The following is a 25,122-nucleotide window of genomic DNA, read 5'->3' on the forward strand; positions in this document are numbered from 1 at the left end:
ATATATTTCCAAAATATAGCATGAACATGGTATCTCCTTCCTTGCCTTTGTTAGATAAAGGGACTGATTAGTCTTCTAACTCATAGTTCACACTATAAATTCATTTCATGGCACACCATTGTTCACGGAATAAGTGTGTTAGAGTGATTATAGGGTGGATATGTTTGTTTTTTTTATTAAAGAATATGGAACGTGTCATTCTCAGTCCCTACCATTACAGTCTAAATGTCTTATGGTGTACAACAAGGGTGAAAAATCCCTTGCATTATCAAGCTTACCCAAATGCCCCTCGAAAGAACAACACAAAAAACAAGTTTCATCGAGAGGTTGCATAAGGGTTCTAGAAAAAGACTAGAATATTTTAATGTTGAATTGCAAGGTTGCACAACTCATGGGTAGAATAAACTCCCAAGACAAGGACTTTCTATGCACTAGACCTCAACATACCATAGCCAGATCTTTTAGATAGGGAAAAGAAGAAAGTTTGAATGTTTGTTGTCTTTTCTTATGGTCACAATGGTTGTGAGGCAAGTGAATTGAAAACTACACCTCCCTGAGTACTTTCTCCTTCACATGTTATTCCTTCTTGAGGGCCTTGATTTTTACGATTCTTATATTGGATTAAAGAAATTTCTGAACAGTTTCTAGAAGCAAGGAAACTATCTAGAATGGGGCAAAAAAGTATGTTATTGATTGGACATAAGCATTTTTATGAGGTTGTATCTATCACTAGAAATGATGTTACAGGAGGATGATTATGGTTTGCATTATTTGGAAGTTTGCAGGAAGGATGGAAAGGACCAATTCTCCCTTGAAGTATTTTTGAAGGATGGATTCATGAGCATTATCGAGCTTCACATGTCATCATGGGTCTTATTAGGAATTCTAGAGATTCAAGCTCAATAGCATATATGGCTCAGGTATTATCATATTCATAAATTCATTTATTTCCCCTCAGGCTTGATGCATAGAGTGACCCATGTGAAGGACCCTGTTTGAAGAGAAAGTTGTTAAAATCAGTACACACAGTGACTGATGTGAAGGATTTTGTTTGAATACCAAGTTGCCAAAATCAATACATTTGGAAGTTCTTACACTGCTACTTGTCATAGAATCATTCAATTAGTAGAGGTTAAATAGGAAGAAGGGCATGAAGTTTTACTTCCAGTTAATAGATTTTCCATAACTCAAGACAATCAACAGCAAGTTAAGTTCATTCTAGTGTTCAAAATACAAAACTCTTCTGAAAATTCCTTTCTATTTTCATTGATAGTCAACCATCTACATCTCTCGGGAGTCAAGATTACTGTATGGAGAGAAAAGCTCACAAAACCAATTCTTCTTTCTCATTGGATTCCATCCCATGTCCCTACAAAGATTAATGTCTCATATCTGAAAAGTGGAAATAAACAATCTACAATATAAGGGTGTAATTTTCTTGATATGCTTGAAGAATTTTTCTGTATCTGCCTCCATTTCCTTGATACTTGGAAGGACAAATTTGCTAGACAGAAAATGGGTCAGCCACTGAGTATGTATTTCAGAAGAATGCAGATTTGATAAACTTTCTGGATAGCCAAGAATTGTCATATGAGGAATGTGTGGATGGATGAGCCCCCTGTTTGTTCTCAATGGAAAATTCACATAGGATTTGAGGGTCTGAACTTCGTCAGCATGGCCTATGCATTTTTTCACATTTAATTGAACTGCTTGAAACAAAAATGGGAAAAAGTAAAATAATGAATCCATGGTTGTAGTGAACAACATACCTGTACAACAGAAGTGGATCAACCAATTTTTGGAGGACTTCTACAAAACACGTTGGAAGTATGCTCTTCAATTTTTTCTCCCCGTCATAACCAGTACTGAATACCATAGGATTAGATCCAACCTTTGTTCCATCATCTAGTATGACCCCCTTGCCAGAAAAAGTGAAATTGGAAGATTTTCAAAGAGTATGAAACCTTCCTTTGCTTTTGGAAATAAATTATCTAGAAGTGATCCGATTTGGGAAGAAGAAATTTCTTGAAGAAAGTTGTGATCTAGATCGAGGCCATACTTTCACAAGGGAAATTTCCAAAGAAGGTAAAGCACCACAAACTTGGACATTGCCCATCTCTGTAGAAAAAAGTAGAAAAAACAATGAGCTGCAACACTGAACATGGATTTAAATGATAAAATTGTTCAGCAGGGGGCTATTTTCACATGGAAATACAGGTAAAATATGTATGTGCTAGACTGTAATGTTCTACCTATCTAATTTAGTTATTGCAAGTTTCAAGGCCACTTATGCATAATTTCTAGACAAATATTTCAATGTGTTCACAGAATTTTGGATGATGAGTAAGGGTTAATGTAAATTTCAGCCACATTATCAGTGCTTAGAAAAAAATATTGTTGTCTACCAAAAAGATTCAACAAATTACATTGACTCTTATCCATGATTTATGCTTTAAAGAACCCAATGAATTAAAAAAAAAGCCAACCATAGGTGCAAATAAGCACAATATTATGCTCTGCGAAAAAATCTGACCAATCCTTCCAGGTATCAATTGTGTAAAATGTGTACCATAAACAAATGACAAGGGGGCTCCTCAAACCTTCTACGAAGGAATTATTCAGTGCAATTTTTTTTATATAATTATACAAGGATAGCCACCTCATTCGCCCAAGAATTACAAAGAAGCCATTAATAGCCATATTATTGTATCAATGACAAACACAACTCCTATAGCAGCATTTGTATTGTCTAACAAATTAACTTGATTTTCCTCAGCGCAATAAAAAAAAAACCATTGCTGACTTCTGGAATCCAACAACTACAACCCTTTTTTCCTTTGATAAGCTCATAAGCACTCTTTTCATCCAAAACTGAATAGTCCATAGTATGCAAAACGTTTCCTTGCAATACTTCTGAACCTTTATTAGGAGGAGATGATGAGATCCTGGGCACATCCCCATATCTACCAAAGCACATGACTAATAAATCAAAATGATGCCACTACATAAACCAAAAAAAACAAACACATTCAGTATAATCTCAGTCAGGGAGGAAATTTTTGTTGTGAGTAGTAACATGCAGAGTATCAGGGTACATTCTACGTGTAGAAAAGCATAGTGGATTATACATCCTGAATGGGGAGGTGGTGACCCATTATCTCTTTATATGTGTTGTGTCTGTGTAATTTAACCTTGAAACTAAAGAATGCATTAAATGTATTGGAATAATATACTAGCTCATACACATCTAAATAAGAGTCCATATCCTCCTCAAAGGTTGCATATCCTAGGGTTACTCAAATTGGATAATATATTACATATTGAAATTGATATTTACAACCTTAAACATATCAAACCAAGGTTTAGATAGAGATTTGGACAACCTGTAAATACAAATCAAACTTTCCTCCAACATAGTCAACTTCCATTCCTTCTAAAAGGCCTCCATAATAGGATATGAAAATTTATTTATAAAATTAAGCTCAAAGGCCCAAGGAACAAAAATCCTGCATTTCCCATCTCACAAGGATTGATATTCCCATCAAACATAATATATTCAATAGAAATCAAAATGGATAGTGTTATTAAAATATAAAAATAATCTCATGTATAGCATGGAGCAACCATGTTCTAAATTATTTTCAATATGTAGGTGTATGGATTATGCATTTCTTTTCTGCACACCCAGTTCCCAAACTACACTATCTGCATATGAGCTTCCATTCTTACCCCATAATCTGACATGGCCTGAAATTTTTTCACAATACCTTTCTCTATGTCTAATCTCCACCGCTTTGGAATTAAACTAAATGTATTCAAGCAATAAAAAAAGTTTGGCATAACTATGGAGTAGTCCAATACCTCAGACTGAGAGGGGAACTGGATAGTTACAACCATTGAAAATCAGTGAATTCAAAGGAAGGGTGAGGGGTCTATAGGTTTATTGAAGCAAACATTTATCTCCACATGCCTCTTATTCTTTATTTTTATTTAGAGACTATGATATTCAGATTTAAACTTAATAAATTTTTATTTGCAAGGAGATCACTCATCCCTGCTACTATGACACAAACTTTCTCTTCCTCAATCCATTCAAATTCACAATCTCACCTTCACTAAACAAATTCCTGTTACAGGTAGACATGACTAATGTCTGACTAATTTTAGCACTTCACACAGATACAAATCCATGATACCAGTCAGCCTATTGTATATCTAATTACAATTACCCAACCTTCCCTTAGCAAACATCTCACAGTAACATTGTTTTATATATAGATATGTTTTTGTATCTAGGTGAAGTCATAGCCACCACAGTTTTCATAGTCTTTGGTATCTCATTAAATTGTACAACCAAACAAAACTTATTTACTTGAGTACTTTACAACTAATCTATCTTGGAGGAGCATAATCTGTCATGGTTTGGGAAATAAAATCTTCTACATATTTTTTTTTCATTACAGAGAAAAATTCTTGTAGTTTAAACCAGGTACTAGATAATCTATTCAAAATTCGAAAGCAAACTATGAAGATGTCCATCATCAAAATGACATATGAGGATGGAAAAGGTAATGCCTTAGCATCGATTTTGAACATATTTTTTAAATAAACGATAAAATATCAAGAATAGCAATTCGTGTCAATAAAAAGTACTGATAATGCCTTAGCATCGATTTTGAACATATTTTTTAAATAAATGATAAAATATCAAGAATAGCAATTCGTGTCAATGAAAAGTACAACAGTAGATAGCTTAATCATGTTCATTTTCAATGGAATTTTTTACTAAAAGAACAAATAAAATATCTATGGTTTTATATGCTAGAAAGGGAAAGTACATCAAGTCAATATATATCAAGTACTAAAATATATAAAACGTCAAGTAAAACAATATATAATTATATTTGCAACTAATTATTCACTAATTAATAAAAATGGTCATTGATCCAGTGTTATTTCATCAGAGTAATCTAGCACTAGAGAATATTCTCAACAACACGTTTATGGCAAGAACAAGAAGACCATCTAGATCGATGCCTTTTCCAAATACTTCTTTGGCCACTGAGTGAAACTCCTTTCCTTCGCCTTCAAACGAACACATCCATCTATTTTATCTTTGTACTAAAGGGGGATTTTACTTGTGACATTAATGACATTTACATTTGCATTTTGAGGACCAAGTAGCACTCCATGGATCATAGAAAGTGACTGAATTTGTCAATTGCTAGCAATAGCATCACGTATCTAATATGTTCACTTTCTTACCTTCCTGGAGTACTTCATGTTCTATTGGAGTGATCCATACTTATGCACGAACAAAACAAAATACAGATATACACATAAACACAGGGATGCAGCAGAAATAAAACATCATTTCATTAATATAAAAGAATTGAAAAAAGCTTACATACATAAATGGAGATAAACTAGCTAGGGTGATGGTAGCTTATCTCTGAGAAGAGATGTGGTGGCTACATGCCTATGAATTGTTGGAAATAATACTGAGAGGGGGGTGAATTAGTATTATGAGATCAATAATTTTATTTCCCAAACATATTTATATACGCTACTTCACTGAAGTGAACTAGCATGTACATGCAACTGTGACTAAAGAAACCAACGTATATCCATAGAACTTGTGATTTAGACAATTTATCATGTGTTGATCTTAAACCAGTACATCTGTAACTTATTAGACAGTGCAGTAAAAGCAGAATAAAGCATCACACATGAACACCAAGATTTAAGGTGGAAACCCAATATTAGTGAAAACCACCTGCTACTGTCGTCTCCATCTTCTTAATAATAAGAAAATCTATTTACAATCTTGTACTAGTGCAGACTCATACTAGTACGTAGGCACCCACCTACAGAAGGCTACAACCTTCTCTCATTTTCTAGCTTCTACTGGAAGGGAGCTGCAACCCCCTTACTCTTGTACTAGCCAATATGTTTACTAGTACGTAGGCGTCGACCTACAGAAGGCTACGACCTTATTTCTTCTTCCAGGGACCAAGTTTCATGAATTTTCAGACTGTATACTCCTGGATCACAACACCAAAATGTGAAGGCCACATTTCATCCAATTTTCATACTGGACCCATCAAAAACTTTTTAAACTTAAAATACATTCATCCAACATTTAGTTAATCTAAACAATCAGATCACTGACACCAAAACATTGTGCTGAACCCAAAACCCTACATCATCATTCAGAACCATCTGTAACCTCAAAAATCATGCATTAGAGTGTATATGCTACTTGGCTGAACCCAAACTACGTGTATACGCTACTTCCGTTAATCAAACCTGCGTATACCTTCAAAACTACTGCAAACATAAACTTTTGAATCAAGTCTATACCAACCAGCAATATATTGAATATCTACTGTCAACTTACAGAGCTTTACACAAGCAGGGACAAAGATCACTTCTTCTCACTTATACAATCAATCAATCAAATGTCAGCCTCCTTATGCATTCAGTTTTACATTCAGATCTAAGAAGACTTCATTGACAGACAACAGTAAAACAATAGAATTTGATTAGATAGATTAGTCAGATATGAAAAAGAAGCTTTTCTTTCGTATATGCTACTTAAAAGAATAGAACCTACATTTATACGCTCTTTGGCTGAGACGAATCTATGTACAGATCTACAAATATTGACTTAGAACTTTGTTGCAATTCCAGACTTCAGACAAACCCATATCATGATAAATAACCAATAAAACAGGCGCAAAACATTAGATCTAGTCTCAACCAATATCAGATCATTCAAGAATAAGTCATTATAGGTTTCATGATCTTGATCAAATATTGAACTCAAGGTGCATATAAATATTTTAGATCTAGTCCCAAACATATCCCTGCAACATAAAATATACTTCAGATAGAAGTATTCCTTAGAATCTTATTGCTTGCACACCTGGCCTTATGATTTTCTCCTCTTTATATAGCTTTAGGCCCTTTGTCAATACCTTGGACCAAAACCACTTAAGACCAATACCTTGGACTAAATACCTGGGGTCAATACCATGGACCAAATACCTTGGACCAATACCATTGACAAAACCTTGATTTTTCATCCCATATGCGCTTTTCCTTCTGTGAAAGTGCATGTATACGTATATTCTCTTTTTTATTTGTGTTCCCATGTGTATACACTACTTTGACAAAGTGAACTAGTGTATACCTCTCTTTCTTCAATCTCTAGAGTCTGATCTGTAATCCTTTGTTGTTAACCTGTTGCACTGTGAACTATCATCTGTGTGAGTTTCCATCAAGGACAACACCTGTATCATAATGCCAACATGAACTATGTTAGAATGAGGCTCAAAGGCCTATTTATTATTTAGAAACAATGCAAAACCTTAAAAATTCAAAAACCTAACCCTAGGAGATGAAGCACCAAAATTATGGGCCATGTTTGGGTAAATTGGTACATCAACTGGGGTTGTAACTTTGGCATATGATCTTTGTTTGGCTATCATAATACCTCGTTTCGAAGATCTCAAAGAGGAGGTCTAAAGAAATTCTATTAATCAAATTGGGACTTTCTTAGTCTCTCTATTTTCCATAAAAACGTCTTTTAGTCCCTCAAATCGGTTCTTGAAGCTTATGACCCGAAAAAGTGCCAAAAATAGTAAGTTGTGCTACAATTAAGGAAAATGAAAAGAAACAATGGTGGGGGTCTAAGTGGAATAGTCGTGTGGCCACAAATATCCAAATGGATTAGTCCTCCCCCCTTAGGAAGTAATGGTCACCATTGCGTTAAGTGCCTCCATGAGATGGGGAAACTTCTGATGAACTTGGTCTCTTGTGAGCCACTTACCTTGGTGTAGGAGTTGCTTAGCTTTGACAACCTGATACAGTTGGATCTTTTGCTGGAGAGTATTCTTGATTTGCGTTTCCATGATTCGATCAGTTGTGGTGTGTTCCATGGAGTCTGGGTTTAACTCTATTGGTGTAATATGTTCCACAATGTCTGATGTGTCCTGTTAGTTCCAGTCTTCACAGCCTGTCACCAGGGATCAAAATGGGCTCTTACTATGTCTGGTTTTCAAAGATGTTTTGCACATGATTTTCAGTGCAAATCATATCCTACGCATGTTCATCAAAATCAGCTTGGAAAAATATTTCCAAAGGTATATTGCACGCCCGAAACCGGTTCCTAGATCAGAATATATGATCCAAATGAATGATTGATTCTTGGTTAATATGCATGTTTTGAGGTCATTTGCTGCACACAGGAACAAGTTTACTGTAAAATCAGTTTCTGAAGTAGTAGACATGAATTTTATAAAAGTGAAATAGGTTTTTGTCAATCACATACCAAATAACAAAAACCTCCTTCAGTTTATGCACAGGTGTTACTATGTGGGAGATATGTGGTCATATTTGAAGCCTACATTAAAACAAAACAAATTTTGCATTTGTTTTATTGTTTTAGCTATTGTAGTGTGGCGCCATTTTACAACAGATGGAAAGTAATTTTGAGAAACCCAATAAGATTTTTGTCAACCACGAGCCATATAGCAAAAAATCTTTCAGTTTATTCATAGGTGTCGTGAATTGGAATATTTGACTAGATCTTTGCAGCGTATTTTTACAAATTTAAATATTTAGTGATTTCCTGTTTAGATATCATTTTGTGGCGCAGATTCCGAGCAACTGGAAACGAATTTCCAAAATTTGAGAGACGTTTTTCTCAAAAATGACCTTATCTACAAAAACCTCTTTATGTTTTGTAACAGGTGTTATGGTTCAAGAGATACGAGTTCATCTTTGAGCCCCATTTTCAGAAATTCAGTCCAAATTTAATGTAACTGATTCTATCTTGAGAGAGATGGTTGAGTTCAACTCCCTTAGTACATGGATGAGCTAATTGTATATTTGATGAATCTCAGAGTGTAATGGTGGGATTTTCGCAATAGAGTGAGGCTGCCATTGGACTGTGTAAAGTTTTCCTTGAATATTATTTTAATGAAGCTTTTTCTGCTCTTTAAATTTGGGATTCATCACGGTGTTTAATGTGTAGCATGTTTTTCTTGTAAATTCATTTCCATGCTTTGTTTTTCTTCTGTTAATATCGTTACAACATTCTCTAAGGGAAGTGTTAGGAATCCATCCACGCACGATGCTCCTTTCACAATGATTATGTTGTTTAATGTAGTGATTATCTTTTCAGAATCCATCCTCTGTTAGATGCTCTGTTGAGTAACCCTGTGCTTCTCTTTCTTCTGAAGTTGCCACTGTAGAGCCATCCCCTGATTGATGGCTACAAGGTAGCAGTCTTTTTCCTCTTTTCTTCTCTCATTATATCTTTAATCTGGCTAAACATTGCGCTTACTTTGCCCCAAGTTTGCCAGCAGAAACTAGCCTCGATTCCATAGCCCAATGGTCCCTTCTCTTGTTGTTTTCGACCCACAATTTTCAACCAAATCCTTATTCTTCATAGCTAACCTAAGATTCATTTATTCCATCCACCCTCAGTTGGCAAAGAGAGAGCCCTCTCTGGTTTGGCAGGGCTAGATGCCAGATCAAAAGCTTGGTCTGTGGTTACCTCGGAATTTCCTCTTCTCAGCCTTGAGGTTTATTCTGAGTGCTAACATATTGGCACTGTTGTCGGAGACGAGGTGACAGATCTTCTCCGTGAAAGATCGTTCAAGTTGCAAATCTGATTGCTTATGGTGGACAACAATCAAACACATATGAAGGCTGAAATCATTCACCTGGTGACTCCATTGTTTAAGATCCTGAGCTTCAAAGTTCAGAGCGACTTCAATGCCAAAGAATCCAGATTTCAGAGCATTGATGGTAATCACCAATGACAGTGTATGTGGAAAATCCTTTATCTGGGGAAATATTAATAACTTTAAGGAATGAGTTAGCGAAATTTCAGATTGATCAGAGTTTCTCAACATCAGTATTTCGTTGTTTGAAATCCAGTCGACTCACACCTGAAGGTAAAGATTGTTTTCTTGGTTTAGTTGCTAAAAGATTAGAAAATGAAATTGAACTATTGGATGTTCAAATTGTATCATATTCTTTCCAAGGTCCTAAATAGTTCTTGGAAACTTTCCCTCTTCCCAAAGAAGAAAAGGTAAGGTCGCCCTTGGATGGTTGGATTGAAGGATGTTTTGATTTACAGCAAGGATGTGACAATCTCCAGCTGAGAGCATAAGTTAATGAGTTGGGGTAGCCGATAGAATCTGGTTTTTATGATCCTATAGTAGCATATATGGAATATTTTCTTAAGTTGAATGAAAAACCATATTTCCTTTTACAGAGCCAGAGGTACTATGTGTATATATTACTGGTAGAATTTCCAATTATGTTCTGGTTCAAACACCATCAAATAACTACATCATTATAAAAACTGCTTGATTGGTTGATTTGGCACTTTAGTATCACTTGATTCAATGATTTTGCAGTTGATTAGTGTAGGATAAGTGTGTAATAAGCTTGCTGGACAGACATCCTTCAACATCTAGTTTACAATTTGCAGTGTGTGATTTTCAGTGTTCAGTTTGGTTGTAATTTTTTGACCGTGTTGGCCCAATCATCTAGGCACTTGGTCTATGGTGTTTTTGACACCTCCAAGGAGCTTCCATCCCCAAAAAGGCCAATGTTAGTTCCAGTCTTCACAGCCTGTCACTAGGGATCAAAATGGGCTCTTACTATGTCTAGTTTTCAGAGATGTTTTGCACATGAGTTTCAGTGCAAATCATATCCTCAGCATGTTCATCAGAAGAATCTAGGAAAAATATTTCCAATTGTATATTGCATGCTCGAAACTGGTTCCTAGATCAGAAGATATGATCGAAATGAATGATTGATTCTTGGTTATGCATGTTTTGAGGTCATTTGCTGCACACATGGACAAGTTTACTACAAAATTAGTTTATGAAGTAATGGACATGAATTTTATAAAACTGAAAGAGGTTTTTGTCAATCACATAGCAAATAACAAAAACCTCCTTCATTTTATGCACAAGTGTTACTATGTGGGAGATATGAGGTGATATCTGAAGCCTACATTAAAACAAAACAAATTTTGCATTTGTTTTACTGTTTTAGTCATTGTAGTGCGGCGCCATTTTACAACATATGGAAAGTAATTTTGACAAACCCAAGGATATTTTTGTCAACCATGAGCCATATAACAAAAACCTCTTTCAGTTTATTCACAGGTGTCGTGAATTGGAATATTTGACTAGATCTTTACAAACTATTTTTAGAGATTTAACTATTTAGTGATTTCCTATTTAGATATTATTTTGTGGCACAGATTCCGAGAAACTGGAAATGAATTTCCAAAGTTTGAGAAAGGTGTTTCTCAAACATGACCTTATCTACAAAAAAATCTTTCTGTTTTGTAACAAGTGTTATGGTTCAAGAGATACGAGTTCATCTTTGAGCCCTATTTTCAGAAATTCGGTCCAAATTTAATGTAACTAATTCTATCTTGAGAGAGATGGTTGAGCTCAACTCCCTTAGTACAGGGATGAGCTAATTGTATATATTTGATGAATTTTAGAGTGTAATGGTGGTATTTTTGCAGCAGAGTGAGACTGCCATTGGACTATGTAAATTTTTCCTTGAATATTATTTTAATGAAGCTTTTACTGGTCTTTAAATTTGGGATTCATCACGGTGTTTAATGTGTAGCATGTTTTTCTTGTAAATTCATTTCCATGCTTTTTTTTTCTTCTGCTAATTTCGTTACAACATTCTCTAAGTGAAGTTTTAGGAATCCATCCACGCACGATTCTCCTTTCACAATGATTATGTTGTTTAATGTAGTGGTTATCTTTTCAGAGTCCATCCTCTGTTAGATGCTCTATTGAGTAACCCGGTGCTTCTCTTTCTTCTAAATTTGCCACTGTAGATCCATCCCCTGATTGATGCCTGCAGGGTAGCGGTCATTTTCCTCTTTTCTTATCTCATTATATCTTTAATCTGGCTAAACATTGTGCTTACTTTGCCCCAAGTTTGCCGACAGAAACTAGCCTCGATTCCATAGCCCAATGGTCCCTTATTTTGCTGTTTTTGACCCACAATTTTCAACCAAATCCTCGTTCTTCGTAGCTAGCCTAAGATTCATTTATATCAGACACCCTCAGTTGGCAAAGAGAGAGCCCTCTTTGGCCTGGCAGGGCTAGATGCCAGATCAAAAGCTTGGTCTGTGGTTACCTCGGAATTGCCTCTTCTCAGCCTTGAGGTTTATTCTGAGTGCTAACATGTCCAGTAATGGTGGAAAGTATGGTTGAAGGCGATCCACATTGACAAATTTGGTGTAGGTAAAGGAATGGTAAAATGTTGAGATCTAAGGCATTGTCCCCTACAACCTTAGTGATGGTGTAAGGACCATATTAGAGTGGGCGAAGCTTGCAGTGGAGCCCAACGTGGCACTCCTTCTGGAAAAGTAACCAAACTTTGTTTCCCACTTGGAACTTGTGTGGCACAAGATGTTGATCATGGCATTGCTTATTCTTAGAATTAGCTCTGTCCTATATGTCATGGACCTACTGGCGGATCTGCTAGATGCGCTCAATGAAGTTGTTAGCCATGTCATCTTCATACTGGATACGAGTCGAATGTTCCTGAGTAGTTCCAAATGGTATGGCCACATCAATGAGACATAGTGGCTGGAATCCCAACCCCACCTGAAAGGGGCTATGGCCAATAGAGATATGGAGAGCTCTATTGTAGCTATGTTGGACATAGGGGAGGCTTTCATGCCATGTTCATGGATTCTTCAACTTGTACATATGTAGAATGTGTAAACTCATCCTGTTGACAACCTCTATTTGGTCATGGGGGTGGAAATGTATGGACTTAGTGATCTTGGTATCCAACATCAACTAGAGACTTGACCAAAATGTGCTTAAGAACCTGCTATCCCGATCTGAGATAATGGACTGTGGGATCCCAAAATGTATCCACACTCATTCAAAGAAGATATTAGTAGTGGCTTCTATTGTGATACTCTTCTTATAGGCTACCAGAATGGTCGTCTTAGAGAATATGTTGACGACCAAAAAAATGAAGTCATTTCCATGCTTAGTATAAGGAAGGCCCAACATGTAATCCATGGCGATGGATTCCCAAGGTCAACTAGGAGTAAGAAGAGGAGTATATAGGCCTTACTTCTTAATGGCCAGTTCGGTAAAGATGTATGTAGTGTAGGATCTGATATACTGCCCAACATCTTGTTGAAGGTTTAGCCAATAAAAATACTTCTATGACACTACCACCATTTTCTCTACCGCGAAATGTCTAGCAACCGCATTGTAGTGTGCCTCCCAAATCATCTTGGCACACTAGCTTAAAGGAGCACAAAGATTTCCTAAGTGGCATAAATGTGCATCTTGGAGGTGAAAAATTGGAACTTGCTTGCCTTTTAGGAGCGTTTGGTATGTGTTGTTGAATTATGGATTGCTCTTGTAAATATGGGGCCACCATGCAGTCTCGTGCCCATAATTGTCGAGCACAGTGGTTAGCTGAGGAAGGCTACAACATTATTGGTGCTTCCCTTCATATAGTTAATGTTCAAATGGAATTGTTGCAGATATCTGGACCATTTCTGATGGCAATCATTTTGCAACTTCGCTTGTTCTGTATGAACTACAGGGGTCAGTGGTTTGTGTGGATGACTGTTTCCTTTCCCAGAATGTAATGATTCCATTGTCAGCAGGCTAGCACAATGGAATACATCTTTTTGTCATATGTGGTATACTTTTGGACTGTGTCTGAAAGTGTCTCACTGTGATATGCCACTAGATTCCCCTAATGGGTAAGAACTGCACCAATAACATAGTCAAAGGCATTTGTCTCAATCTAAAATGGTTTTTGTAGTTCGGGTAATGTGAGCATTGATGCAAAAAAGAGGCGATGCTTCAAATTGGCAGATGCCCTCTGTTGGGATTCTGACCAAAAGAACTTTCCTTTTGCTCCTCCCTTGGTGACTTCACTTAAGGGCCAAGTTATATGAGAGAACCCCAACATGAACTTGTAGTAGAAGTTGGCAAGACCCAGAAAGCTGTAAAGCTCTATTAGAGTGGTTGGGGCTAGTGAATCCTGAATGACTTGTATCTTGGTTGGGTCCACATGCAGACCCCTCTCATTAATGATGTACCCTAGCTATTAAACTTAAGTCATACCAAAACTGCATTTCTCTAAATTGGGACACAACATGTATTGTTGCATGGTTTGGAGGATATATTGAATATGGTGGAGGTGTTCTTCCCAACTCTGGTTGTAGATCATAATGTCATCAAAATAAACCACCATGAATGAGTTGGTGAAGGGTTACCATATGTTCTCCATCAACCACGTGAAGGTTGTCGGGCTATTCGTCAACCCAAATCCAGTCATTCGAAAGGGCCTTCGCTGGATTTGAAGGCGGTCTTCCACACATCGAAGGGTTCAATCGGTACCTGGTAATAACCAGACTTCAATTCATTCTTGCTGAAATATTTGGCCCCTTCGAGCTGGTCCATGAGGTCATCAATATTTGGGATAAGATACCTATTCCAGATAGTGATCTTGTTCAGCGCCCTATAGTCAATATTGAATATCCAAGTCTTGTCCTTCTTCTATACCAACATGATTTCTCTCCCAGAGGGTGATGAACATGGCCTGATATGCCCTTTCTATAATAGGTCCTGAATCTGCCTCTCAATTTCATCATTCTCCAAAATAGGGGTACGATAAATCGATACCTTAGGTAGCGGCGCAACCAAGGTTAGATTGATGGAGTGCTTGACCTGACATTGTACAGGTACCCCTTTGGGTGAGGTGAAGACCTGTACTCCTCTACAACCTTGTCCATCTACTCCTGTCGTTTAGAGGAGCCCTGGCTAGAGGCCGTGGCCACACTATTCTTCTTGCCCTAAGGGTGAATCATAAAGAAGACAAATTTCCTGGTCTAGGAAATGATCTTACTCCATTGATTTGTAGTGATCAAAGAAACGATGGTAGGCAGTGCTACTTTCAGTATCTTATACAACTTATTTCCTAAAGTAATAATAACAGTGCGAGGCCTAGACTCATACAGAATATGTCGCTTCCACAAGTATGGTTGGCCTAATAAAACATCAAAAACTTCAAGAGGATCAACATCACACAATACCTCATCTGTGAAGGGCTTGATGTTGTAGGGAAGGTGACATTGGTTGTTAACGCAGAGATCTCGTCCTTAGAAAATCCACCCAATGGTGTATCATTGTAGGTGTGGTGTGGTCGGTAGGCCTAACTTCTTCATGACCCATGTTGAAATGAGGTTATTTTAGCTCCCGCTGTTGATAATGAACTATAGCAAAGAACCCTTCACCCACATCAATGAGTGGAAGAGCTGCTACCCCTCCTCTGGATCTTCAAGCTCATCCTTTTGGATCTTGGTGGTGGCAACGGTGGCATTAGAATTCACATAGATAATATGCTTCCCTTTTCCATTCACCTTGTTGATTTCTGACTCTAATTCCAAACATGCATCTGATTCAGTAGCCGTCAACTCGACCACCAATGACTACTTAGCTTGACACTCACATGTGTTGTTATTGGGGCTCTTAAGGAACTAACACCATTTCCCTATTTTCTTCTTTGTCTTCATGGTGTTGTTCTTTACTTGTGGCTTTGGTGGGTTGTCCTGGGTCTCCCTGCCTTGGATTTGTCCTTTGTTTTTTAGTTTGGGGGTGCCTTTCCCTTGATCCAGATTCGCAGATCCAAAGTCTCACTTCTTCTGTTTAAATTTTTGCTCGATCTTGACAACATATCGATAGGAATCACTAAGCTAGGAGATGTCTAGGAATTCCATATCATCCTTGATGTACTTGTGTAGACAGTCGTGGTACTTGGTACCCAACTTTGTGCGAAGGGCATGGAAAACATTTGTGAACTCCGACACATTTTTGTCCCTTCCTTGTCGCAGCATAGTCCACTTTATGTATTTATCTTCAGCTCTAGATAGGGTAATATTGTTCCTTGATGGCATCTAAAAAATAATTCCGAGCGGGTGCAGGTGAAAACTGTGAGGATTGACTCTTGTCCTTTTGTTCATAGTAGGTTTCCCACTGATCCTTGACACGTGGAGCAGATTTGAAGAGTGGAAAAGTAATATTTTCCAAATTGGAAAAGTCATCAACTAAAAAATATCCTTCCAATAGATTTAACCATCTACCTATAACATATGCATCTATCTGTCCTTCAAATATGGGAATTTCAAAGTTAACTTGTACCTTAAAAGGAGTGATGCCTCCAAAGTGGCTTCTGTATGAAGATGCATCACTTTTGGGTAGCCATTGAAGGCTCTAGGTAAAGTTATCCATCATCACGTTAATTTGTCACTCGAGGGATTCCTCGAGAAATATTTTGAAAGAATATCCTTCCCCCTCATCTTTATTTTCTTCTACCATGGGAGGCAGTCAGAGTTTGGAAGGCTAGTCTTGCAAAGGTTCAACCAGTTCAATCCTTAACTCCTTATACTCTGACCTCGTTGCGGACATGAAAAGAAAAAATAGAAATATCTTACCACTCTGATACCACTGATCCAGACTTATGTAGGAATGAAACAAAATATAGATATACACATAAACACAGAGATGCAATAGAAATAAAACATCATTTCATTAATATCAAAGAACTGAAATATGCTTACATACAAAAATGGAAATAAACTAGCTCGGGCGAGGGTAGCTTAACTTTGAGAAGAGATGTGGTGTCTACATGCTTATGAACTGTGTTAAAATGAGGATCAAAGTCTTATTTATCATTGAGAAACAATGGAAAAACCTAAACATCCAAAAACCTAACCTTAGGAGATGAAGTGCCAAAACTATGGGCCCCATTTGGGTAAATTGGTACATCAACTTTGCAGGGTCATAAATTTGGAATACAATCTCAATTTGGTTATCATAATACCTTGTTTTCAATATATTGAAGAAGAGGTGGAACATAAATTGATAATCAGTTTGTGACTTTTCCAGTCTCTCTCTTTTCACTAGAAATGTCTTTTAGTCCCTCAAAATGACTCTAGAAGTTTAAGACATGAAAAACTAACAAAAATAGTAAGTTGTGCTACAATTAAGGAGATTGAAAAGAAAAAATGGTGGGAGTCCAAGTTGAATAGGCAGGTGGCCAAAAATATCCACCTGGATCAGTCCCCCCCACTTAGGAAGCAATGGTCCCCATTGCGTTGAGTGCCTCCATGAGATGGGGAAACTTCTCCTAAACTTGGTCCTTGGAATGCCAGTTGCCTTGGTGTAGGAGTTGTCCAGCTTTAACAACCTGATACAGTTGGATCTTCTATTGGAAAGTTTTATTGATTTGTGTATCCATGATCTGATCAATTGTGGTATATTTCATGCCGTTTGGGTTTAACTCTGTTGGTGTGAGCTATTCTGCAATGTTTGATGTGTCCAGTAATGGTGGAAAGTATGGTCAAAGGCAGTCCACATTAAACACTAGGTGCAGGCCAAGCTATGGTGGAATGTTGAGCTCGAAATAATTGTACCCTACAACCTTAGTGATGGTGTAAGGACTATATCGGAGTGAGCAAAGTTTGTAGTGGGGCCCAACGAGACGCTCCTTCTACAAATTTAACCAAACTTTGTCACCCAGTTGGACCTTGTTTGGAACCCAATACTGATCATGATACTACTTGTACTTAGCATTGGCTTTGTCCAATATGTCATGGATCTACTGGTGGATATGTTGAATTCACCCAATGAAGTTATTAGCCCTATCAACTTCGGATTGGACATCAGTTGAATCTACCTGAGTAGCTGCAAATGGTATGACCACATCAATAGGACATAGTAGCTAGAATCCGAAGCCCATCTGAATGGGGCTGTGGCCAATTGATCTATGTGATGAGCCTCATCATTGGGTAACTTTATGGACCTCGATACACCTCCAAGCTTATTTAAATCAACTCTTCTCATAATTCCTTATATATTTTGATTACATTTTTCTTAATGAGATGATTAAAAATGAGATGCTATGTCTAGTGGACTAATGTGCATTGATTACAGGTTTTTGAGAGAAAATCATGGCAATTTTGGCTAATTGAGGGCAGAAACTCGAATGAGTCAAGGAGGAGAGATTGTAGGAGATAGATCCTTGTCATTTAATCCACACTCATTCGAATATTTCTCCATCAAATCACATTAGATCGGAGTTGCAAGTAGCCAAGTCATGAAGATCAAAAGGCAGCCAAGCCAATTAGAGTTAAGGAGCCATTTCATCTTGAGTTTGGAAGTCGAGCCTCCCTATACTTAAGGAAGTTGTTGGAGACTTCATTTTTTGTTGATGGTGCCGGACCCACCAACATGTCAAGGGGATCTCCTAGGTAAGAAGTCCCAATTAGACCTTAGACCATTCGGTGTAGGAGTCCTAGTGGTGGGTCATAAGGTAATGCCTTGATCGCGATGTCGCACAAAGGAAAGTAAGATAACTCTATCAGTAGCAAGGGTGTGACCGCTACACTAAGTTAAGGATGGTGAATGAGAGGTTCTAACATATGGAGGGTGAGATGAGTGCTCCCCTTAGTAACCTATAGCGGTACTCAGCTGAGAAGGGAACACACGAGCAAAGATGCATAACAAGCTGGAAAAAAGATCAGTGAAAAATCCAAAGTGATGGTTAAACCAACAACACATCTACAACAAGATTCATATAATTGCATACGAAGCAGTTCATACACAAATATGTAAGTTAAACAACATATATTGCTGAGCAATCGGAGTAGTCCAACTACAATAAAAACATATGCATGAAAATGTGTTGACTCTTATTATATAAAGAAGTGTAAGTCCCAATCATACAATACATCCATGTAAACCTGCTAGCCCCAATAGTGAAGTGTTACAGCCACATATGCTTGATCCTCCAAAGAGATGAACTAGCTCTGTGTAGTGGAGAAGGCAAGGCATGTTACAATATTGTCCAAGCTTTCTCCAAGATAGTCTTATGAGAAGCTTGGTTGACCAAAAGCCCTTACAATGAGTTATGAGGGACTATTTATAGCAAAGGATGGGGTGGCCCTTGGGTGGCCCTTGACATTCCCCTTTGTGACTGTTCAACTACCCTCATGACTCTTCACCTACTCTATTACTGTTACATTCACTATTGACATTTGAATTACACTTGACATGACTCAACATTACAATGCACATGTACCCATGTGAACACAATGGCTTGAGCAAGCCAAACTAGACATCACTCTGACTTAGACAACTATAGAAGTCCAACTGATCAACATCCTCATGTCGATCAACAATAACATATTAATGCCAAGCTCTGTAGTCTCTGATAGTGTCCATGTCTTCCACAGTGACATCCGTCTGAAACCCGACCTTCGCCTCCATAGCATCTGGGTACACTGCTCGGGCTCCTCTGTCTAACTCGTCTGAAAGCATGTGCATCATTATCTTCAATGTGGCCAGACCAGAAACTTGTGCATTATGTCTGCACTGATAGGAAAGTCTAGGCTGGTGGTGATGTGCATCAACTCATCGAAGTACGAGTCAAGCTCTAGTCGAACCTGCTTCTTGGTCTTCACCTAGATGAGAGTCCCAAGTGATGGGATCACATGTGTGTGCACCACAACATCCATGCTCTTGAATACTATTGCATGGGAAGCCTGTATGCTAGTGATTAGTTGTGGGAGGTCCTCATAGTTTCGGATCTAACTCCGAAGACATGCTTTTAGCTCGAACACATTTGGCCTCATCATCTTTGGAAAGTGAAGTGGGGCTCCCTTGTACTTCATCGTCCATGTTTTCATGTCATCAACAGTAGCATGTATGTTCGTCAAGATGCATGCTCTCCTTCCACATCGTTGTTGCCATCCATTGAGATGGAAGACCACCTTGTGCACGATACCAAACTTGGAGTACAATGCTCGCATAACTGTGTCAAGGGACAATACTTCATCTAGTATTGCCTTCTTCAATTTAGCTCGGGCGACATTGTCACCAAGTCTTCTCCTTGCTTTTCCACCTATAGTTCCTTCGCCACTCGCTCATTCTCAGGTATAAGAAAATGAACACTTGAGCTAGTGGCTTCGACATACAGTCCGGTTGCATCGGCCAAAGTAGCTGGATGCTTGCACACATCACTCATGATCACTCGTTCTTCAACATGCACAAGATATGTTTGATACTCCAGAGTTGAAACTCTGTGTGACTTCACAACTCTATGTTGGGATTCATTAAACGAGATGTTGTGCATCTCTTCTTCCAGATGATCACCAAGGATCTCAGTGCCTCCTTAGTCATCTGAGACTTACTCTTCTTCTAGATCCATTGAAGTGGGTGAGTCAACCTCTTTGTGGTGAAGCATGAGGTCGGTGTCCTGTTACAACTCCTGTTGCTCCATGTCTACATCCAATAGTTGAAGTGCATGTTCTATCTCTTGAGTAAAGTCTTGCCCTTGCATTGGTTCACTCTATTTGCTTGATTCCAGCTGTTCATATGAATCGACTACTTGTATGAGTGTTGCTTCGTTTGTTTGCACATGATGTGCCCCCTGCTATATCTGTTATTGTTGCACTGCCCTCTCCTGTTTGCACAACTCTTGTTCCTTTCAGAGTTGCTCTCTCAACTTATGTAACTCCTTCTCTGCTTCTTCCATTCTCCTTTTATCCTTCTGCCTTCGTGTGATTTTCTTGTTGCATTGCTGCCTCTTTGCCTCTATATCCATAGTTGCTTTCTCTACAAGTGGATATGCTCGAAACTTGTAGCTTTGCTCCTCCTCCATGCAATCAACAATCTTCCTCTTCCCTTTGTCGCACACTGGTATGCTTGGCTCTACTACCACTACTGCTACTTCTAGTGCTCTCCATGATGCTGCTTCACGCTTCTTCGCTAACCACTCCACAATGAATCTGACCAGTTCATTAGGTCTAGAGAAACTGTAGCAATATCTCCAAGGGTCCTCCTCAGCCCAATGAAACACCCCGTAGATCTAGTTGAATTGAACTCTTGTGCAGTGATCCTTCACAATGAAATGTGGGTCATACAAATTGTAACTTCGGAGGTCGAATGGGTATTTCTTCATTAGTTCTGCTTCAACATCGCTTGGTTGATACTCCGGATCTCATATAACCCAATCCACAATTGAAGAGTGGGCAAAGGTGCCTTCTTCTTCTGTTGTAGTCTAGTTTTCAATCCTATCAAGATGTGATAGGCTACTTCCTGCATGACAGGTATGTTCAAGGCAAACTTTGGCAGAACATGTGGAGGCTTCTTTGCACTAAACATTTGGATGAAAGTGCCTTATGGCGAGGCATACCAATCTGCATTACCTATCAATGCCTCCATTGCTTCCTTTGACATGCAGGGTGGATTTTGTTTGAAGATGCATTCGGAAAACAACTTGAAATATGTGTTCACAGCAGTCTCCACCAGTGACCATGCCCCCTCCAAGCTTGGGAACTCATGTCAGGCACAAACCACATCTAGGATGTAGACAAACATGTATATCTCTGCATGCATACCTTCGGGTGACTATCGAGCCTTCGTGACTTGCTCCTTCAGCTGATAAGCCAGTATGTCAGACCCATTACATGGATTTCCTTCTCTAGCCACTTATTCTAGTGCAACCACCCAACTCTATGGGAAGGTTTTTGTGCTTGCTTGGCCATATAGTCGACAAGAAAATATGATCAAGTATTGGTATGACTTTCTCAGTATCTTTGTCTTGTAGACCTAGTTGGGTGCCATTATGAAACGAGCTGGCTCCTTTACCCAATCCTTCAGAATGTCTCTGGAGTTATCACTATTGTTGGGTAAGCTAAATGGATTCTCCATGACAGTCACAGGCTTTGAAATCTGATACATATCATGATAATCCTGTTCCCAGAAGGTCGCAAGCTACATCCCACTGACACTGCTCAAGGTCATCATCTCGGGATCAGTGTGAGAGACGATCCAGTGTATCATGTCTGTGCATGGGAACACAGGATATCTACATGCAATCGGTACAAGTCAGACTTGTGAATTTTCATGTACCCCTGATGGTCTTTGAAGTGTTCCCTAAAGTGCCTGTAAACATTTCATTGACTTCTTGCCACTTCAATTTGATGTCCTTGTCTAGATACAACTTTGTGTCTTCATAGATCGACAAACTATAGGATATTTTCTCAGCTGCTGCACCAGCTGCATTTCCACTTGTGTCTTGAGATCCTATTCTCTTGCAAGCCATTGAGACAGCTGAACACCTGAAAGATCTGGAGACAAGCAACATGCATGGCAATAAATCTGTCAGTGAAAACAAAGAAAATTCCAGGGAATGACACAACACATACCTCGGAAACTGATGAGCAAGATTGTGCAATTTCTTTTGGGAGGGTGGGTGACTAGCTACCACAACTGCACAAAAGGAAATCTAGACTATCTGGGAGGCAGGACTAGCTACTGGATCCGCGTAATGCACAATCTAGACTGGCTACTGGGATTGCGCAATGCGTAATTCCAACTGGGAAGGATTACAGGCCCAGGGACTGAATTGCGCAATTTCCTGGGCCAGCAGTCACTATCCTCAAGAAATGTGTAAAACAGTCTTAGAGGCTAGTGCTAGGAAAAAATGCACATTTATGGAGAGGAAGCCAAAGCCTTCCTTCCCTAGATTGCACAAAGAAGTCTCAGTGAGGCAGAGTCTGGGCCAAGGTTGGCTTGACTCACCGACGGGCAACTGAAAGGAAATAAGATAGTGAATGCATGGCATCACTAAGTGATTGACAGAGCATGCAAAGCATGAATGAAAGATTCAGGAAACAGATCAACATGCATGTGGGTGAAGCGATTCTCCGGTTGGGTGAATGTTCATGCAAAATAGTATCACGCATGTAGCGAGATTGCAATGAAAAATGAAACAAAGCTAGGACAAGCTAGTATACATGTAAGTGACAGAAAGTATTCAACGAAATAGAGAAGAAAACACTCACACAAGTGAATACAAAAAAAGCAACAGAAATGTTGAAAAAGACAAGTTGAGGCCACTTACCCATGAATAGCTGAGCCGGATGTGTCAAAGAGTCATGGATGTGTTGTGGTATGTCAGAGATCGAAGATCGATGTGAAAGAATGAGCTATGATGTGTCGAATAAATAATTTGGGGCTCATGACGCGCATGCCACAAATCTAGGAAAAAGAGACACTTGAAGGGAAACTTCTAAAACAACTTTGCATGTAACCCCCAACTATTAAAATTAGCTCACTGAATCATGGGATGCCTTTTGTATGTTGCCTTTTTCTATTCTGGGAAGAACAGGTCATGCATGCATGCAAGTCAAGTTTCCTTGGTCCCGGGTGGAATTGGTCAACTAGACTGCTCATGCATGCAGCTGCTCAACTGCTTGAGAAAAATATGTATTTTTGGCTGGGAGCTAGGTTGACTGCCTAGGAGGTTTGTGAAATTTCTAGGTATAGCTATTGACTGCTCCCTAGATTTGCGCAAATTCTAGGCTAAGTAGCCCTATTGGGGAAATTTGCGCAATTTCAGCTTGGAGTGTTGGCTGGCAGAATTGCGCAATCTGGGAGCCCAGCAAGCTGCTACACAAGATTGTGCAATTTCTGGAGGGAAGGTTGGTTTCCCTCCAAAAATTCATAATTTTCTTGGAGAGGCTACTCAGCTTGTAGCTGGGCCAAGTCCGGGGGAACAACTTGTGAGGGGAATGCATCAAGTTGTCCTCGACAGGTTGCCTTTGTGCATGAAAAATATTGAAGCTTGTGTACTTGATGAAGCAAGAAAAAGTGCTATGTAAGGTTGGTATGGAGGCTCCAAAACGGTCTAAGGAAAAATTTTGGAGGGTGGTTCCAGCGGCTACAACACTTGGTGACACACTGGTAGCACTCCAGATCTTTGAATGGACTTTGTTCGTGAAAAACAAGTCTAACACCTCTGGATGTATTGTTCAATTCTCAACTCATCTTGGTTTCACATTGGCTTGATTGTAAGATGTAGCATCTACCAAGCTCTTGGTCGATTGATGCACATTCCAAGCCAAGGCAACAAGTTGTTTCGATTAGGGTTGAGAGGTATATAAGTGCACAAGCAGTATAGTCGTCAGAGTCTTAGTTTCATCTCTGGTGTTGCTCCACTACCAACAGGCCTAGATAGTACCCGGGTGGAGTCACATAGGAACACAAGCATGGCTCTCCTACGAGCGAGCCTTGTCAGTACCCCAGCAGAGTTACTTGCATCACCTCCTGCGTAGGAAGCCTTTCTCTTCTTTCGCCTTATTCATTTTTTTCATTTTGAATTTTTTTGACATTTCATTTTTTTTTTTCAGTTTTCATTTTTTAAACTATGCATAGAACTTATTCATTTCAAAGGCGAAAGAGGGATCGTGAATTATTGAGAGGAGAAGAGGTTTTTCCAGCAGAGAAGTAGTTTATGTATCTTTGACATGCCTATTAAGTTTTTTCCCCTCACCTTACTCTACTTGACTGAGTTGACAAGGGTTAACCCCAAAAACAACCGACTAGAGAAGGTGACACTAATTAGCACGCAAGCATTGTGTTTTCACCAAGGTTCACTTCGAACAATACATATTTTCCTTCGACATATCATGGACTAAAAGTAATAAGCTATTCATATAGAGGCGAGATGACATAACCAAGTAGTGATAGTTGTACAAGCCCTCTTGTACTTCACCCAGCTCGTTTCAAGAGTCATACATGGTTTCATGCAAAACTAACCTACAAACAAAACAAATGAACTAACAAACATGAAAGCAAAACAAAAGCAAAACCAAAATTAAAAGCAAAGAAAATAAGCAAACAAGCAAGCAAACAAATAAGGAAACAAAGAGAATAAGAAAACAAGCATGCAAGTAAACTGACTAAAAGCGAACACTACTACTACTCCTACACTAACGGTGCATGGACCTGATCACGTGAAGTGATATTTCCAATGTAGCCACCAACACATTGGTAGACCCATGTTGGTGAAGACTTGGTCCCTGAGAAACCCAATTGTGCGAACCAGAAAGCAAGTAAGATATAACAATGAAGACATCCACACTTTGTGTCTGACAGTGCCCACGGGACATAAGTGAGTGCAAGTGCATGACGAGCAGTCTCTGGACTTATCATGGTGTTGTGTGACATT

General features: G+C 38.8%; 2 pseudogenes; both read right to left on the minus strand.

The window, feature by feature from the left end:
* Window positions 1-1,281: 1,281 nt before the first annotated feature.
* On the minus strand, window positions 1,282-2,700 carry LOC149153980 (putative flavin-containing monooxygenase 1; annotated as a pseudogene).
* A 72-nt stretch (window positions 2,701-2,772) lies between these two features.
* Window positions 2,773-25,122, minus strand: part of LOC149153981 (putative flavin-containing monooxygenase 1) — a 109,346-nt pseudogene continuing 86,996 nt past the window's right edge.

The sequence above is a fragment of the Pinus tabuliformis genome, chromosome 9 (genome assembly GCF_031772625.1).
Source record: "Pinus tabuliformis cultivar Carrire ecotype Pingquan chromosome 9, CPIR1, whole genome shotgun sequence".
Classification (NCBI taxonomy): Eukaryota; Viridiplantae; Streptophyta; class Pinopsida; order Pinales; family Pinaceae; genus Pinus; species Pinus tabuliformis.